Raw genomic sequence first — 21,009 nt, 5'->3', positions numbered from 1 at the left:
TTCGCTTCCCAGTCTAACCACAGACACTCGTGGTGTTTCTGACTAGGATGATTCGTTTGACAACCGTAGCATTTCTCCAGTACAAGTTCGTTGATCTTTTTCATGATCACTTTGGTGGCTGTGATGAACGGTCCGGCATAGGTCGTACGGGTGATGCAGTGGATATCATTGGGAATATCAATCAGGTTTGATCTCTCCCTCCTTTTCTCGCCGTCCTGATCTGCTCCCATCTCCTTCTCGTCCTTTCCGCTCGTCTCACTGGCCCTCTTCGATGTCACCATCTCCCGAATCTCATCTACCGACACGTGTTTGGCAGCGGGCAATGGTTTTATGCTTCTCATTTCCTTGTGGTGGGTAAGTTCAGCTTTGACCTATCGAAAAAATTATTATTATTATTATTATTATTATTAGCAGTAGAAGTAGTCATAGTGGATATTCATCTATAGGGGGTGGGTAAAAAATAGAAGCGCGAGTTCTGTTAGACCATCAATGATAATAATCGGGACCTTGCCAAGAAGTGCTGCGAGAATATGAATGGGAGTTGCTGTTCTCCCTCTTCCTTTTCTGCTGTTGTTGTAGTTGTTGCTTTTTGGCCTCTTTTTGCAACTGGTTAATCGCACGCGAAATTGGAAACATCGCATCACGCATCTTTTCCCACTGCTCCACAGTAAGGTTTATACCCCTCAAAGCTGCGCACATCTTGCCAAGATGATTTTGATAATAATCGCGAATGTTCACGTAGACAGTGCCTTGATAAATTTTCACTACAACAAAGCGTTTTGAACCCAAGTGAAAGGGAATGGCTCCTTCCTCGAAAGTAAATGGTGACGTCGCTGACTTTCCAGCATATCCACTCGTGGAGGAATTCTACAAAAAAATAAACCATAATCAAAAATAACAATGAAACGAATAGAAATAACTAAAACGTAGGATCGTTTGAAACGTAGACTCATAATAATGCAGTATGTCCCTACGGCACTGTAATTAAGTGATAGACGTGATAAACTATACTTAATTTGTATTTTAATTTTGTGGCAATCAACTTTTCTAAAATCATCTGTGTTAAACATATCCATCGAAAAAACGATAATGTACTCACCATTGATGCCGAACTGTCACCGTCCTCATTTCGTCCCTTGGAAACACCAACAACATCCCCCTCATCATTCACATAGGCACTGGCATCAGAATAACTGTAAGAGGCCATTTTCTCAGTTAACTCAAACTGCTACACGTTCAAGACAAAGATCGCAATACTGATTTTACCTGTAGAATGATCGATGTTGTTCATGTTCACTCTTTATAAATGTATCAGAGCTCATCACAATCGGCTTATTTTGCATTGTTTTCCTCTATTTTTAACAGCTTCAAGGTTATATTTTTACCATAAGTTTTCTGACCTCAGCAGTGCACTTTTCGCTCACTCTTGCATATTAGCCCTCTTCTATCAGACAACTCCTTCCTCTTCGAGGACATATTTTTACTATCGGTTTTCTGACCTCATCAGAGTATTTTTCGCTCACTCTTGCATAATTATCCCTCTTCTATCAAACATCTCCTTCCTCTCCTATTGTACAACTACGTCCTCTTCAATGTCATATTTTTACTGTAAGTTTTCTGACCTTATCAGAGTACACTTCGTACCCTCACATGTCTTAATTACCCTAGTACCTCTCACAGTTATGGCTTTATCCCGTCAAAACAAATGTTCATCGACACAGCCTCCATACTACATGTCATATTCTGTTTCACTCCCTGTCTGATATGCAAATCGATCATCAGAGTACACTTCGTACCCTCGCATTTCACAGTAGACGTCGTCCATTCATGATATACTGTTTCACTCGCTGTCTGCTCTGACCGTCGGTCATCAGAGTACACTTCGTACCCTCGCATTTCACAGTAGACTTCGTCCAGTCATGATATACTGTTTCACTCACTGTCTGCTCTGACCGCCGGTCACTGTCTGATATGTCCGGCGCTCATCAGTGTACACTTCGTACCCGCACATTTCTTCCTCACATTGCTCTCGTTCCTCCAGCAGCTCTACGGGCTTTATCCCGTCAAAACAAATTTTTATCAACTCAGCATCAATACTATAGATTTATCGATACATTCATAATTTTCTTTTTCTCACTGTCTGATTTGCCCGCTCCTCCCTATTTTCAAGGCTACATTATTACTATAAGCTCTCTGACCTCTCCAAAGTACGTGACCTGATTTTCAACAAAATACATAGCGATACTATTTTTATATTTATTACTCTCATTTTTTCCCATTTTCTCGGAAAAATCAAGGTCGAATTTTTGACATATAGACGGGCTACACTACTGACGTAATGAACAAGTGACAAAAGCGATGTGAAATTAACGTGCTAGAGCTAGAGTGTGCCACATCCAGGGAGTGGGGTGCCACCATATGATCGTCACCATCGACGTCGTGATCGTCGTAATCGAAGTCATCATTGTCATCGTCGACGTCGTCAGCGTCTTAGTGATCGTCATCGACGTCATCCCCTTCTTTATCATTAACAATTGACGTGAATACATCGCTAATATGGCATGATGAACATGTGACAAAAGCGATGTGAAATTAACGTGCTAGAGCTAGTGTGCCACACCCAGGGGGTAGGGTGCAGAGCTAGAGTGTGCCACACCCAGGTTGTGGGGTAGCACCATGTGATCGTCGTCTTCGACGTCGTGATTGTCTTCGTGATCACCGTCCTCCTGATTGTCTTCGTGGTCGTCGTCATCGACCTCGTCATCGTCTTAGTAATCGTCATCATCGTAATTATTGTCATCGATGTAGGTTTGTAATCGTCATCGACGTCATCCCCTTCTTTATCATTAACAATTGACGTGAAATTCACGCCGTGAATACATCGCTAATATGACGTGACGAACACGTAACAAAACTGATGTAAAATTAATGTCATAAGTACATCTCTAACAAGACGTGATAAATACGTCACAAAAGTGACGTCAAATTCACGTCATAAATACATGGCAATATGACATGATGAACCCGTAACAAAACTGATGTGAAATTCACCTCATAAATACGTCGCTAACATGATGTGGTGAACACGTCAAAAAACTGAAGTGAAATTGAAGTCATAAATACATCGATAGTATGACGTGATGAACAAGTAACAAAACTGACATAAAATTTACGTCATAAATACGTTGCTGACAAGACATGATATATACGTCGCAAAGTGACGTCAAATTTATGTCATAAATACATCGCTAGTATGACACGAAATTCTTGTGAATGTTCTCCAAACACATTTTGGAATAACTGACAGGGCATTGTCATTGGTTTGAGTCCTATTTGAATGATAGGAGACAGAGGGTTCAGGTCGATTCCAGTACGTCCAAGGAGTTTCGCCTTTCTGAACTGGACTATTATGACGTCACAATGGTCATTGTTAATATAAAATCCCTCCGCATAACGGAACTAGAAGCGGAACTGCAGAAACGCGGTCTTAACAAAAACGGTGTGAAAGACACTTTTTATAGTGAAAAGGCTGCAAAGTTCAGTAGACAATGAAGTAAACGAAGATTTCCGTCAAACAAATGTGAGTAATGGCAGTCAAATTGACAAGGAAACAAGTACGGACAACGGTGATCTTTACGAGCTTTTTAGCCAAGTACTATCTGCCGTTAGCGAACTATCCATTAAGACTCAACAAACTCGAAGCTATCGCAAGAGTTAATAATGAGGAGCTGGTAGAGGAGAAATTAATCTCCACGAAATAGTGGGAACTGTTTCCAAAGTGCGTCTCCCTGGGCATGATGAGGGACACAAAGCGGACAAAACTACCTACACCATCCCGACACAGAATCCATTCGATGTCCTCGCGGATGAGCTCGACGATCTACCTGGTCAACAAGCGACCAAATCAAAGAGTATCGTGAAAGGCACCATCTCCGCTATCTATCTAAGCGACCTGAAGTCATCCTTGGAAGTATAAGTCTTCTAACGAATTGTCGACAAGTGAACAACTAAAGCAGTACCGAGAAAGTCATCGCTAAAGACGCTTGGATGTCTCTGTGCTTCCTGAGGCTGCTACCTCGGCGTCAATACCAAATAGCGGCCAGGTAAGTGAGTGCCCGGAAGACAATAGACAACGCCATGTCACTGAGTTACCAGATGTTGTCATCGTAGGGGACTCTATGATAAAGCACATCGACGGCCGTCTTCTGAGCCGAAGACGCAAAGTGTTCTGCCATCCACACCCGGGTGCGAAGGTGGCAGATATCTCCGCTAAGAAGGTTACCGAGGGTGTAAAGGCGAAAGGAGACGTCATTCTACATATCGGGTCAAACAACGTTTCGCATGGCAATGGAAGTACATCCACCGCAGATGACATCATAGCCTTAGCAGACGGGTTTTCAAATGAAGGATGTGAAGTTGCCTTATCTAGTATCGTGCATCGTAGATGGGAATCAGCTCATCAGAGGCGCCTCGTTGATGGGGTTAATGAGCGTCTACATACCGCTGCCCGTGAACGGAGCTGGGGTTTCATTGACAACAGCAGCATCGGTGATAGGCATCTTGGGCGAGATGGGGTTCACATCAACAAGGCTGGGCAAGCTGTTCTTGCTCTGAATATGCGAAATTTCATCAGGCGACCCAGAGAGCAATCCACTGCATCTTCTCAACAGAGATCGTATGCTGAAGTGGTGGGATCCTCAACACGGAATTTCAGGATGATTCCACCTCGAGGGCGGCTGAAATCGACCCCACCCACCCGTGGCTTCCACTGACAAAAGCTCAACAGGGGTGGCACGAGCATCTACGTCTCGTGGCGGCAACATGCTGTTAACCTCCCGCTCTGACTTCGGTGAACATCGTGCGGGTTCTCGTTTATTCAAGTCAAAATCACAACCAATTTCTAACAGTGCTTTGAAAGTTTGTACCGAAACTTGGAATTGCGATGATAATGTTAACACTGGCAAAGCACAAAATGCTCTTCAGGAGCGACCACATGAACAAATCAAAAGTAAAATTCATAATTTGATGAATGGTTCAATTCCTCCACTCAGAAAGAGGGGTCTAAAATTTGCCCATTTGAATATTCGTAGTTTAATTTCTAAAATTGATGAACTAGTTTAGATTACTTCTGAGACATACATCACTTGATGTCATTGGTTTGAATGAGACATTTTGTGATTCCATGATTGATGATTCTGAATTGCATATCGATGAGTATGTCCTATTACGTAGATACCGTACAAGACATGGTGGCGGTGTGGCTGTATATATTTCCAAAAGATTCAACTATGAAATAAGAGACGATTTGAATGCATCTACTTTAGAATGCCTTTGGTTGGAATTGCATTATCCAAATAAGCCTTCCATCCTTGTAGGGGAATTTTGCAGACCTCCGAATTCTCACGTTGATTTCTTTGACGAATTAGACAGGACTTTGGACTCTGCTCTCTCGGAACATATGAGTTGTATTATATTAGGTGATTTCAATTATAATTATATGCCACACCAACATGATGTGAATGCCGAAAAAGTTGTTTTATACAAATATGTACGGACTAAGTCAGTTAATTGATACTGCCACAAGAGTTACAAATACTGCTTCTACATTAATTGATTTGATATTTGTATCAGACAAAAAACTTTACAGTGAATGGGGAATATTTGAGACTAGCATTAGTGATTATTATTTGGTATATGCTATTCGGGACTTCAGTGCAAAAGATCCATCAAAAATCTGAATGTGCGGAATTTCGCTCATTCAAAAGTCTTAATGAGGAGGAATTTTATAGTGATTTTAGAAGTGCTCCGTGGCAGGTCATAAAAGATATAGACGACGTTGATGCGTGGGATATGTGGTTGACTCTTTTCAATGATGTTATCAACAAGCACGTACGTTTGCGCAAAAAGCGGATAAGAAAACATGTATGTCCATGGATATCTGATGAGATTGTTAAGCTCATGACGGAACGTGATAAAGTTCTCAAAACTGCTAAAACTAGCAATAGTGATGATCTTTGGAATACCTATAAATATCTAAAAACAAAGTTACAAATCTCATGAGAATAAGAAAAAAACAGTATTGGAACACTGACCAAATTTTACAAAATCGTAACAACAGTAAGAAAATGTGGAAGAGCTTGAGGGAACTTGCGCCTAAATCATCACCCATTTCTCCCAATACCATAAAGGTTGATGATGCAGAAGTATCGGACAACGCAAATATTGCTGAAGCATTCAACAATTTTTTTCATATCTAATGCTACTAAAATTACAAAAGACCTGCAGAGAAATACTTCTCAAATGATATTAGATGAGGACAAAGGCTTTGTTCCATCTCATTCTCAATTCAAGTATGATAACGAGAGATTTTGTATTGAGACAGATCGAGCTTCTTGGCATAGATAAAGCAACCGGAGAAGATAACATCGGCTGCAAACTTTTGAAGATGACAAAGAATGTTATTGCAGAATCTCTTTGCGATATTATCAACAAATCCCTGTCTATGGGAGTTGTTCCACGTGAATGGAAAAAGGCTCGGGTAGTACTAATATTTAAATCAGGAGATATTTCTTCGTTGAATAACTACCGCCCCATCTCAATCTTACCAACGGTGAGTAAAATTATCGAAAGGACCGTACATCAACAACTGAGCGAATTCATGAATGCGAATGATTTACTACACCCTAATCAATCTGGTTTTAGACCATTTCATTCCACATCAACTGCTCCTGCAAAACTTGTGAATCAGTGGTCTTTGAATATAGATAATAATCAAATTTCTGGAGTTGCCTTCATAGATCTTCGGAAGGCATTTGACACTGTAGATCATGACCTACTTTTACATAAATTAAAGTGTATAGGGTGTAGCAAGACGACTGTAGATTGGTTCAAATCCTATTTAAGTGACAGACAGCAAGTGACGCAATTCAAAGGAGCCAAGTCCCACCCTTCAACTATTAAATTGGGTGTACCTCAAGGGTCAATACTTGGTCCCCTTTTATTTTCAATTTATGTCAACAGTCTACCCGAGTGTACTTCAGAAGGTGTTATAGATATGTACACTGACGATACGACCCTCACTGTCAGTGCTAATGACGCAACGGTTTTAGAAGAAAAGATAACTGTTGCACTAAATAAAATGGATTAAGAAAATAGGGTGGATTAAGAAAAATCGGCTCGTCCTGAACACTGACAAAACTTCTGTCATGATTATCGGCTCCCGTGCTAATCTCGGGAAAATTGAAAATTTCAGTATTTCATTAGATGGTAGTCGGATTAAAAGAGTTCAGTTCACTAAATGTTTAGGTGTTTTAATAGATGAAGAACTGAAATGGTCTAAACAAATCGAAAATGTATGTAAACGTACCCAAAAAAGTGTCTGTGATAGAGAGAGCGAAGGCCCTTTTGCCCCAACAATCCCTAAAATTACTTTATAATAGTCTAGTGTTACCACAATTTGATTACTGTTCTGTTGTTTGGTCAAACAGATTTCAATCCCCTAGAACTAAGCGAGAAAAAATTCAAAAGAGGGCAGCAAGAATAATTTTGGACAAAACATATGACACACCGTCGGCTGATTTATTCAAAAGTCTTAAATGGATGACATTAGACAAACGTTTTGATTTCAGCCGCGTTATGATGATATATAAATGCGTCCATAACTTAGCACCTTCGTACCTTCACGTGCACTTAGTTAAGCCTAGTGATGTACATGAAAATCATACAAGGCTAATAGACAGTAGAAATCTACGTGTGCCAAGATTTCGATCTGATTGTCACAAGTGCAGCCCAATCGTATCCTCTGTACTTGAATGGAACAGTCTAGATCATTCAATTAGATCAGCTTCTTCCATATATTCATTTAATAGATTGTTTAAGCAAAGTTGCTATTTGTAAGTAACACACGAAATTCATTCTGGGCTTTATCATTCCTGTATAATAGCGTTTTAATTGTTATTTCGGCATTCTGGTGAACTCTTGCTGTGGCATGTACTTTTTGATCTTACTTTGCAATGTACAGTATGCTGGTATGTATCTACACTGTATATGTCATCTTCTGTATATACGTTTTGCTATTTAATGTACATGTTCATCAATATCATTCAGGGCTCCATGGAAGACCACTATTTATTGGTGAATGGACTACCCTGACAAAAGATTAGAAATGAATAAAATAGATAAATAAATCTACGTCATAACTATGTCGCTAACAAGACGTGATGTATGTCGCAAAACTTATGTGAAATTAACGTCATAAATACATCGCTAATATGACGTGATGAACACGTATCAAGAGTGACGTGAAATTTACGTCATAAAAATGTCGCTAATATGGCGTGATGAACACGTGACAAAAGTGATGTGAGATTACCGTCATAAGTACATTGCTAATATGACGTGATGAACACGTATCAAGAGTGACGTATTTGGGTCAGAATTTTGAACGATGTACAATTGAGCCAAAACAAGGCAAATTTTAAAAAGTAGGAAATTCTCCAAATCATTTACCGTACCTGAAAGAGTATAACTCAAGCTTTAATATGAACCCAATTATAATGGGATTTTCCCAGAGGAACAAGTTTTTATTCACCGAGGAAGTTAACCATGTCCAGAGCAGCGAACGTCCGTGTTGAATAGTACTGCACTTACATTTGAATACCATTTAACAAAGTTTGCAACGATCTGATTCAGTTCAAAAACGTAACGAAATATCTTAAGGGACGGGTGAATGAGTTGGGAGAATATCAAGCTTGTACTCTTAACCAGTACGTAATGGTAGACAACTGATGATTTAACCAAATTCGTCATTTCTGTTTGAAATATTGCTCTTCCGCTAAACACTTTCTTCACTTTACGCGCATTTGACAGAAACTCAATATTTCGACCTCTTATCTCACTATCCCATACTTTAATCCTCACTCCCAAATAATAACATACCCTTCTATCATGCATCTGATCTAGGCAGTCTCGATAACCCAACAAACATAGCATACTTTTCATCACGGAGGTTTTGCATATAGCTCGCGGACGTTCGGAACAAACAAGATATTGAACAATGCAGCGCTCTTGAGTTGGAAACGCATTCTACTCACAACCAACCGCATTTTCATGTCAAGAACAAACTCCTCCGCAAAATCCTGAATAGATATTACCAATTCTCAATTATAAAAGCTTGTTTGTCTTCTCATACTAAGCAATCAAAGAAAACAATTTTTCCATCTCTCGTAAATGAAAGTAGAAACGTACGTGTAATCTCAGTGACGTAGTCCATCCTTGAGAACGAATATATTTATCAAAGTTTCGTTATCACGAAGTAAAGATTCAGGTCCTAAATTTGTTATCTTAAGTCTACAATGCAAAATTTGATTTTAACGAACATGGTCACAGCTAATTATAACATAGAATTAACATAGAAAAACAAAAGAAATGTGCTCCGTTATAGAAATACGAAGTTTAGCTGGAGAGGGCAAACGAATACGTTAGGAAGAAATCCCTCTGCGTTTGCTCCTTGTGTTACACACTGTTACCATGGAGAATTTGTGTGATTATATTAGTCAGCAATTATATTAGGTTCGATACTGCGAAGTTTCGTCATACCAAGTCACAATAAGTCCATATAACTTGAATGGATGTTTGTGATTTCGATATTATACAATATGGTTTGTTATAACAAAAATTTTGTAGCGCGTCATTTCGGAGTCTCGTTCATGCAGTTTATCAATCCAAAAATTGATAGAGTTCGTAAAATCATGAAGCTTTTTTATTCGGTAAATGATAGGAATCTCGGAAGATTAATCGAAAGGCTTATTAATTGGAACATGAACGATCAGGTTCGCTTATCCCAATGTGGAGAAACAAGTTAAGAACCAAATCCTCCAAATTTCAAAACCTCATGACAACCGTTTTCACCTAAATGAATGTCAGGCCAATTCCACTTTTAGTAAAACAGACCTAAAAGTAATGAACCTTATTTTTTAATTTTCGGACTAGCAAACTTTCGGAATAAGAACATTTTTAATAAGAAACCTTCTGAATTAACTACGATTTTTTTTTTAAATTTTCGGAATAACAAACCTTTGGACATTCGGATTAACGAATCTTTGGAAGAGCGAACGTATGTGGAGCCGGGAAATGTGCAAACGCAGGGAATTGTGCAAACGTCTCGCCGGGAAATGTGCAAACGTCTCGTCGGGAAATGTGCAGACATGACGCCGGGAAATGTGCAAAAGTTCAGTTTTGCCGGGAAATGTGCAAACGCCGGGAAATGTGCAAACGTCTCGTCGGGAAATGTGCAAATTTCATCAACGGGAAATGTGCAAACATGACGCCAGGAAATGTGCAAAACGTCGCCGGGAAATGTTCAAATCATTTACTTTAGCGATATTGTGTATAAAGATAGTAGATAAACTCCATATCAAAACTGCCCATGAACTTCCACCATTTAGATTTTCTTAATGAAATCCTTGACAGATTTTCAACAAAATTGGCAGGTAGCACAATTATGGCAATGGGATCTCAATTTGTTTATATAGTAGCCACCCCCCCCCCCCCCCCCCCCGAAAAAGGGGAGGGGGCTCAATTAAGTCCCAGAACTACGGTATTATCGAAATTCTTCTTGTATTATATAACCAAATAAGAATGAGCTAGGATGGTTCTTTAACCCTAAAGGGGCCGGGCTTTTTGGCTATGCTCAGTGCTCAGACCGGGGGGGGGGGGGGGGGGGGGGGGATGGATTCCGTGCCGCCCCCCCCCCCCCCCATGAGATCTCGGCCATTGGTGGTGCGATCGCGATGAAATTTCGCATGCGTGAGACCCATGTCATAATCTACAAGATTGTGTCATAAGATTTTTTGAAACAATCAATTTCTAATTTTAATTAATTAATTATGTAAATTCAGCTCAAGATGATATTTTAGCCTAATTAAAAGCATTGAGAGTCTAATTTTTGATCTGTAAATCTGTTTTTGCATATTCAACAATTGTACATCACAAAAACTTCCAAAACTCGTTTCAATTCTTATGTATTTCATTGTTTTTAGAATTTCTTATGTATTTCCTTGTTTTTAAACTTTTGTTTTTTCTTTGTTTTTTCATTGGAAATTGTCACTGACCACTCTTCTACCATAATTAGCACAAAATTGATAAATGAAAGTGATTAATTGTAAAAATAATCAGGTTTTTATGCCTTTCATGACAGAACATTGTTTTCCTAAGGAAATGTACACAAACTCACAAAATTGTGCCCGTTTTGGGGCGACATTCGGTTACAAAAATGGGCGTGGCTTCGCAAAAGTATGCGCGGACGTTGCAAATTTGGTCTCAAAAGTTGCGCGAGACTTGAACGAAGAAAGTCAAGAAGCCTCGCGACGATGTCTTCACGCGTTAAAGATTTACAGCGCAAAACGTCGAGGGCCCTTTTAGGGTTAAAGATATTGATGACACGTTTAATGGCAGATCCAGGGATGCAGGGCACGGGGCCATAAGTGGGGAGGAGTCTTCAAATTGAAGCCTCAGAGTCCCTAAACTAGTGCTATGAAGACATTAATGACTGAACTTGCATGTTTGATTATGACGGATCCAGGGGTGTCCGGATCGCGGGGGAGGGGGTGAGGGGAGGAGAGGGATTTTCTACATTGTCAGTATCTTCTTGAAAAGTCTAGGACAGATTTTCACGAAACTTGTCAGATAGCCTCATTACGGTGACATGATCTTTATGAATTGAAATTAGCCCCCAATCCTCCCCCCCCCCCACCCCCGGCCGAAAAGGGGGGGGGAGTTGAAGCCTCAGAGTCCCTAAACTCTGGATTTTTAAAAATCTTTTTCTGTTGAACAAAAAAAAAAAAGATAGAGCTAAGTTAGTGCCTTGTATGACTGAAATTTCATGTTTGATTATGGCAGATCCAGGGGTGCCCTGACTGGGGGTGGGGGGGGGAGGGGAAGTGATGGAGAGGAGGGGGATTGTCCACATTTACTGCATCTTCTTGATAAATCCCAAGAAGGATTTTCACCAAACTTGGCAGATACCATCTTCACGGTGATATGGTCTTATATGGTAAAATGAGCTCCACCCCCTCCCACCGCCAAGGGGTGGGGGGGGAGGAGGAGTTGAAGTTTTAGGTCCCTTAACTCTGGAATCTGTAATCTTCTTCTGTTGAACCGAAGAATATGGAACTACGTTATATGAAGACACTACAGTTACTAAAATTTCAGGTTTGATTATGACGGGTCTAGGAGTGCTCTGATAAGGGGTGTGAGGGGGATTTTCCACATTTTCAGCATAGTCTTGTAAAATATATGACGGATTTTTACCAAACTTGGCAGATAGTATATTTATGGTGATTCGATCTTAATTTTTTAAACTGAATCCCCCTCCCCCACCCCCCCCCCCCCCCCGCCGACGAGGAGGGGGGGGGGTTGAACCCTCAGAGTCCCTATTCTCTTGATTTTTTTTTTTTACTTCTGTCGAACCGAAAAAGTTAGTGCTGTAAAGACATTAATGACCGAAATCTCATGTTTGATTATGGCGGGTCAAGGGTGCTCTGATCGGGGGTAGGTGAGGGTGAGGGGGAGGGGGTGCTGTTCGCTATTCCGAAGGTTCGCTGTTCCGAAGGTACGTTATTCCAAAGGGTCGTTAATCCGAAATACGCAAAGTCCCTATACCTAGAGGTTCGTTAATCCGAAAATGAAAAAGGGTTCGTTATTCCGAAGACTGGTTAATCCGTAAATGAAATTCGGAACAGTGAATCTTCAGAATAACGAATCTTAGGAATAAAGAGCCTTCGAAATAACGAACCTTCGGAATAACGAGCTGTAACCAGGGAGAGGAGGGGGATTTTCAAAATTTTCTCCATCTTCTTGAAAAATCTATGACGAATTTTCACCAAACTTGGCCATAGCATCTTTATGGTGATAGTACTGTAAATACAGTTAATGCATGATGTAGGCTCAAGTTTACAATGACAGATGCTCAAAAAGGTGAGTGGGTAGGAAGGAGGCTTAATTTTCACATTTTTTGTCTTTTTCCTGAAAACTCAAGACGCATCTCTCGGATAATAAAATTATATATAAGCTTAAAAAAAATAATAACCTATACAAAAATGATGGAGCTAATAGAGTGCTGGTGCCTGTTATGGTAAGTTAATTCATGAATATTAATGTTAAGTGCGGCGGAGGCGGATTTGTCACATATTCAGCTTCTTCTTGAAACCCTTATATAATAGATATTTGCCAAGCTTGAAACGTAGCGTAGCGTATTTAATAATAATAGTGGCTACTTGTATAGCGCACAGGTCCACTTTTCAGTGCTCATGGCGCTTCAAAAATGAAAAAGATATCATATATTTACATGCATATACATATTCAAACATTTCAACAAATAAGAAAATGGTAAACAAAAACAAATATATACCAAATAAAGAATACAACATATACCAATTGAAAATACAATATTGATCCAATATTAATGACATACAACAATTACAGTCCTCAGTATGAAAGGAACAGATAAGTTTTAAGTTTGGATTTGAATGACTCTGTCGATGACAGTTCGCTTAACTGAAGAGGTAACTGATTCCACAATTTTGGTCCCATAACGGAAAAAGCACGATCACCATACCCATGTTTTACTCTGGGTGTTTGGAGTAAGAATGCATCTGATTATGAACGTAGCTTTCGTGTCGGATTGTATTTTTGAACAGAATTACTTATGTATATTGGGGAAAAAGAATGAACTGAATGATGTACTAATAACAGAATCTTGAAAATAATCCTTTTTTCTACAGGTAACCAATGTAAGGAACGGAGAACTGGTGACATGGAATCAAACTTATTAGTAAAAGTTAACAATCGGGCAGCAGAATTTTGCAACCGTTGAAGTTTTGTGACATCTTGTTTTGAAAGATTACACAACAATGAATTCGAAAAATCCAACCGAGAAGAAATCAAAGATTTTCTTGGATGAGTTTTCTAATGTGCTCGATAGACAGCTTCTCTGCTCGTCTGACTTGTTGATTGCAGGTGATTTCAATATACCTGTGGACTCATCAACTTCGAATTCGAAGTTGTTCTCTGAATTATTGTCAGCCTTTAATATGATTCAACATATTAATAAGCCAACTTATAATCGAGGCCATGTATTAGATCTGCTTATAACTCATGAAGGTAACACTGTACAACTTTGTAAAACCGGTGTTGTGGAAGGTATATCAGATCATTCAGCAATAATGTGTGAATTGAACCTTCCTAAACGTTGTATCAAAAAAAACATTTGTTGTGACACGGAATTTAAATATGTCGCAAATTTGATGTGATGAACACGTTATAAAACTGACGTGAAATTTACTTCATAAATACATCGCTAACATTATGACGTGATAAATGCCTCGCCAAACTGAGGTGAAATATGTCATAGATGAATCGCGTGATGAAATTCACGTCATAAATCCATTACTAATATGACTTAATGAACACGTTACACAAAACTGGCGTAAAATTTACGTCATAAATATGTCGCTTATATGACGTGATGAACAGGTATCAAGAGTGACGTGAACTTAAAGTGAAAACATACCCCGGGGGTGGGGTGCCACTACGTGATCGTCGTAATCAACGTCGTGATCGTCCTCATCGTCTTCGTGAATGTCGTCATCGACATCGTCTTCGTGATCTTCGTCATCGTGATCATCGTCATCGTTTTAGTGCTCATCATCACCGATATCATCTTAGTGATCGTCGTCATCTTTTTTTCGTCGTCATTGATGTCGCGATAGTCAACATCGTCTTCGTGATCGTCGTCATCGACATCGTGATCGTCTTCTTGATCGTCGTCATCGACGTCGTGATCGTCGTCATCGACGTAGGTTTTGTAACCGTAATTGCGTCGTCCACTTCTTTATCATTAACAATTGACGTGAAATTCACGTAGTGAATACATTGCTATGACGTGACGAACACGTAACAAAACCGATATAAAATTAATGTCATAAGTACATCTCTAACAAGACGTGATAAATACTCACAAAAGTGACGTCAAATTTACGTCAGAAATACATGGCTAATATGACATGATGAACCCGTAACAAAACTGACGTGAAATTCACCTCATAAATATGTCGCTAACATGATGTGATGAATACGTCAATAAAGTGAAGTGAAATTGAAGTCATAAGTACATCGATGATATGACGTGATGAAGTAACAAAACTGACATAAAATTTACGTCATGACTACGTTGCTGACAAGACGTGATATATACGTCGCAACGTGACGTCAAATTTATGTCATGAATACATCGCTAATATGATGTGAAGAACATGTAAGATAACTGATGTGAAAATTACGTCCTAAATACGTAGGCCCTACTTCGCGAACTTGACGTGATGAACACGTCACTAAACTGATGTTAAATTTACGTCATAAATACATCGCTAATATGACGTGACAAAAGTGAAGTGAAATTTATGTCATAAATACGTCGCTAACATGATGTGATAAACATGTCGCAAAAGTGACGTGAAATTCATGTCATAGATAAATCACTTATATGACGTGAGGAACACGTAACAAAACTGACGTGAAATGTGTAGCATTTGATATATAACGTTTGTAAATGGCAAGAAGCACTTACATTGCCACTTTAAGTGTCAGGCCCCTACTGCCTGGGCCACTATGCGAGGGGTCCAATGAAGTTGCTAACATCATAAGCTATATATTTATACCGACCCCAATGTGGCCCAGGCTGTTTTGATATTCTTTTTTAAATAAGGGCAATACAAGGTTATGTAGCATTTCATATGCGGCCTTTGTAAATGACAAGAAACACCTATATTGCTACTTTAACTGTCAGGCCCTTACGACCTGGGAAACTATGTGAGTGGTCTGATGAGGTTGCTAACATCCTAAGCTACATATTTATACCAATCCCAATGTGGCCCAGGCAGTTTTAGTATTTTTTTTTTAATAAAGGCAATTCAAAGTTATGTAGCATTTCATATGCGACCTTTGTAAATGACAAGAAACACCTACATTGTATACACTAAGTTTCAAGAAAATATCTTCAGGCAATGAATACATATGGAAGAAATAGTGAAATTTTACATATTTGACCTTGACCTCTTGACCTTTGATCTTGAGCATGTGCACCCAAAAGTTGATGGGCACAACTTCATTCCCTAATACACATACATGCCAGGTTTCATTAGGATACCTCAAAAGGTTTTTTAGTTACGCTTGCAACAAAATTCATTACGGACGGACGGACGGACGGACGGATGGACAACCCGAAAACAATAATGCCTCCGGCACCACTTCGTGGCGGAGGCATAAAAAAAGGGTCCTCAGCTCATCTCTTCCCGTCCACTTCCGGGTTTCTCCAGCTGACAAGCAAACAAAAAAGGTCTTCAGAGAAAAAACATAAACTTACCGCCGCCATACTTCAAGATCCCTATCTATTTCTATATTAGTGCCACTTACGTACTTCCGGGTTGAAAAAAAGTGTGGGGGCCCAAAGTGATGACACCGGATGTATTCCTTTGTATGGTGCACAAAAAGTGTGGGGACCCGCGCCCCCACAGCCCCCACGGCTGCGCCCGCCATGACTAAAACGGACTGGGCCACAGTGGGATCGGTGTAAATGTGTAGCTTAGAATGGGAACAACCTCATCTGACCACTCACATAGTGGCCCAGGCCGTATGGGCCTGACAGTTAAACTGACAATAATTTATAGGTGTTTATTGCCATTTACAAACGTTATATATCAAATGCTACATATCCTTTTGTATCTTCGTTATTTTGAGGCAATGAAACGGCCTGGGCCACATTGGGGGTGGATATAATGTGTAGCTTAGGATATTAGCAACCTCATCTGACCACTTACATAGTGGCCCAAGGTCGTAGGGGCCTGACAGTTACAGTGGCAATGTAGGTGTTTCTTGCCATTTACAAAGGTCGCATGTAAAATGCTACATAACCTTGTATTACTCTATTTTAAAAAAAAAATACCAAAACCGACTGGGCCACATTGGGATCGGTGCAAATGTGTAGCTTACTATTGAAGCAACCTCATCTGGCCACATAGTGGCCCAGACCGTAGGGGCCTGACAGTTAAAGTTTCAACTGGTTTCAACTGATTTTAAACTGGTTTAACTAGTTTTAACTGGTCTCAACTGGTTTCAACTGGTTTCAACTGGTTCCAACTGGTTTCCACTGATTTTAACAGGTTTCAAATGGTTTCAACTGGTCTCAACTGGTTTGAACTGGTCTCAACTGGTTTGAACTGTTCTCAACTGGTTTGAACTGTTCTCGACTGGTTTAAACTGGTATCAACGGGTTTCATGTAGTCTCAACTGGTTTCAACTGGTCTCAACTGGTTTTAACTGGTTTGAACAGGTTTGAACTTTGCGAAATTAGTATCTGTAATGATTCTCTTCATTCTTAATATACGCGAAATTGTGCTTCTTTCTCCAAACTACTTCAAATCGAATTAACGTTTAATGAAAGTTTCCCTGAATTGCCTGCAGATTTTATATTTGACAGGAATAACGCCTAGGACAGAAACATCGAGGAAGCATTTTCGTTGTGTTCTTGAAGGAGAGAAAATTCCCTTGACTCGTTCTGTCGATTTTTTCTATTTTGTAACTCGCTGGAAATCCGGGGAAGGTTCGACAAAATAAAGAAATCAATTATTGAGGAAATCGTAAATTACATTGAAAACGGGTTTGTGAACCATTTCCAACGTAAAATCGTCAAATTTTCGTGCAAGGTAAACGAAATAATTGGTTTTCAAGACAAAGAATGTTATGAATTCAAGAGAATGATAAATGACCAATTTAAGATGCTTGATAGTCTAATTACTTGCAGTTTCCCACAAGTACCAAAGTATTTGAAAGTAATAGAACGAATGAAATGCTTTTTTTTCTTCTTGATCTATAATTGCGTGTCCTATGGTTCCTGATCTTTGCGTCAGGACACAATGTAAACCTATAGTAATTAAATGTCAAAACGTTTTCACACACCGCGAATCTCGTACAAAACTCCTTTGTTAAAAGGAAACAAATTAAATTGTGAATTTTGTTCTCATTTCTTATGACGCATTCCACAAGTTTAAAAGAAACTGAATGAATACAAGAAAATAGTGATTTTATAGCCTGATTTTGATTTTCCAAATTAAGATCAAAGTAGACAATTTGGTTCACGATCATGTTTTAAATCGAAATTAGTCTGTGTAATGAGTCTCTCCATTATTACGATGATGAAATCGAATTCGCAGAATTTTGAAAGTTTCATTGAATTCCCAGTAAATTTGGTATTTGGCAGTAATGACGCAAAGTAAAGAAACATCGGGAAAGTATACTGTATTCGATGTGTTCTTCAAGGAGAGAAAATTCCTCGTATTTGTTCCGTCGATTTCGTCGATTTTTGTTTACTCGCTACAAATCTGGGAGAGGTTCGACAAAATAAAGAATCCGTTATTGGGGAAATCGTACATTACATTGCAAACGGGTTTGAAACTGTTTCCAACGTAAAACCGTCAAATTTTCGTGCAAGGTAAAAACGAAATCATTGGTTTTCAAGAAACAGTATGTTATGAAATCAAGTGACTGATAAATGACCAATTTAAGATGCTTGATAGTCGCAGTTTGAAACAATTACCACAGTATTTGAAAGTAACAGAAGGAATGAAATGTCTTTTTTCTTCTTGATCTTTAATCGCGTGTCCTATGGTTTCTTATCTTTGCGTCATTACTACTAATGACGCAAAATAGGCCTATTTTAGATTATATGTAACAATGTGTGAAAAACATACCGCGAATTGTTTGAATCAGGTACAAAGATCTTTCTTCTTTGTTGAAAGGAAAAAAATCATTAAATTGTGAATTTTATTTTTCATTTATCATGACGTAATTCACAAGTTTTAAAGAAACTGCGTGAGTACAAGAAAATAGTGATTATATAGCATGACTTTACAAATTAAGATCAAAGTGGCCAATTTGCTAACATGACGTGATGAACACATAAAAAAACTGACGGCAAATTCACATCATAAATCGCTAATATAGTCATACGTGATGAACACGTAACAAAACTGACGTAAAATTTACGTCAAAAATACGTCGCTAACAAGACGTGATAAATAGTCGCAAAGCTGACGTGAAATTTACGTCATAAATACACCGCTAATATGACGTGATGAACATGTTACAAATGTAAACTGAGATATACGTCACAGATATGTCGCGAACATGACGTGATGAACACATCAAAATCTGAAATTTACATCATAAATACGTCGCTAATATGACATGAAGAACACGTGAAATACGTCGCTAACAAGACGTGATAACTCCGTCCGAAAAGTGATATCAAATTTATGTCAAAAATATATTGCTAACATAACTGAGGTGAAATTCAGACCCTAAATACGTCGCAGATATGAGGTGATTAAAAGATAATGAAAGTCACGTTCTAAATACGTCGCAAATTTGATGTGATGAACACATTATAAAACTGACGTGAAATATGTCATAAATGAATCGCGTGATGAAATTCATGTCATAAATCCATTACGTATATCCATATGACGTAATGAACACGTTACACAAAACTGACGTGAAATTTACGTCATAATTGCGTCGCTTATATGACGTGATGAACACGTATCAAGAGTGACGTGAAATTAACATGCTAGAGCTAGTGTGCCACACCCAGGGGGTGGGGTGCCATTACGTGATCGTCTTCATCGACTTTGTGATCGTCGTAATCGATGTCGTGAATGTAGTCATCGACATCGTCTGAGTGATCCTCGTCATAGACCTCGCGTGGTATTCTGAAATCCTTCCTAGGAAGACATTTCTTCCTAATTCAGGATTTTTTCCTAAGTGGTATTTTCAAAATCCTCCTAAGTTTCTTCCTAAGTAGACTTAGGAAGAAACTTAGGAAGGGGCGGGAATAAGCAAATTTCTGACTTAGGAAGAAGAGGTATACTGGAATGCACTTAGGAAAGAATTTTAGGAAAATATTTAGGAAAGCTCCACCCCTGTCCTAAGTACGTTGTTAAGTATAGCAAACTGCAAGCATCGTGATAGGCGCGCTTGTCAGTCATTGCGCGCACATGTACTTTGATGCGCGAAATGAACGTGAGAAAGGGGACATGCCGCGCACTCGTGTATTTGACCCTACGTCATAGTAATATGCGATTGTCATTCTTCTTCTTCTTCTTCTGATTAAGTCTGCCTCCTTCAATAGACTGAAGATTCTTGCAGACTGGTGCTATTTACATTATAATACAATTTATGTACAGATATTTACAAGCACATAGAAAATATGACGAAAATAACTAGCCACTGTGATCAACCGTTAGACGGTTTCCAAATGATCCCACAGATGGCGCTGAAACAATTTCTGACGACAGGGAATTCCAGTTCCTTACAGTTCTTGGGAAGAACGAATGGCGATGCGATTCGGTTCTCGAATATGGTACCTGATAGGAGTGTGGTTGCGAGGCTCTCGTCAACTGAGTAGCCTGTTTGATAATATAGTCCTGTGCTGAAAGAGGTGTAAGATTATTGTGTATTTTGTACATCATAATTAGCCTGTCATTTTCTCTGCGCTGTTCCAGAGTGGTCCAATTAAGTTCTTGTAGCATTTTGGTGACACTCGAGGTGTTATGATAGCGATTTAAAGTGAATCGCGCAGCTCTTCTCTGGACCATTTCCACTTGGTGGATTAGGTTCTTGGTAGATGGATCCCAAACTGTGGAAGCATACTCAACAATTGGTTGAACCAACGTTTTGTAAGCTGTGGCTTTAACATCAGTTCATGCGAAGATTGCGTCTTAGAAATGCAAGCACGTTATTTGCTTTATTGACAGTATTGTTGATGTGTTGGGTCCACTTCAAATCAGAAGTGATGGTTACACCCAAGTACTTCACGGATTCAACAGATTCAAGAGGGGCGTTATTTAGATGATACACGTGTTGCACCTTTCTCCTTTTCCTGGATATTGTCAAAAC

Source organism: Diadema antillarum, unplaced genomic scaffold, assembly GCF_040938485.1.
Source record: "Diadema antillarum isolate AM-2024a unplaced genomic scaffold, OU_Dant_1.0 scf00000181, whole genome shotgun sequence".
Taxonomy (NCBI): domain Eukaryota; kingdom Metazoa; phylum Echinodermata; class Echinoidea; order Diadematoida; family Diadematidae; genus Diadema; species Diadema antillarum.
This window is presented reverse-complemented; position numbering follows the sequence as displayed.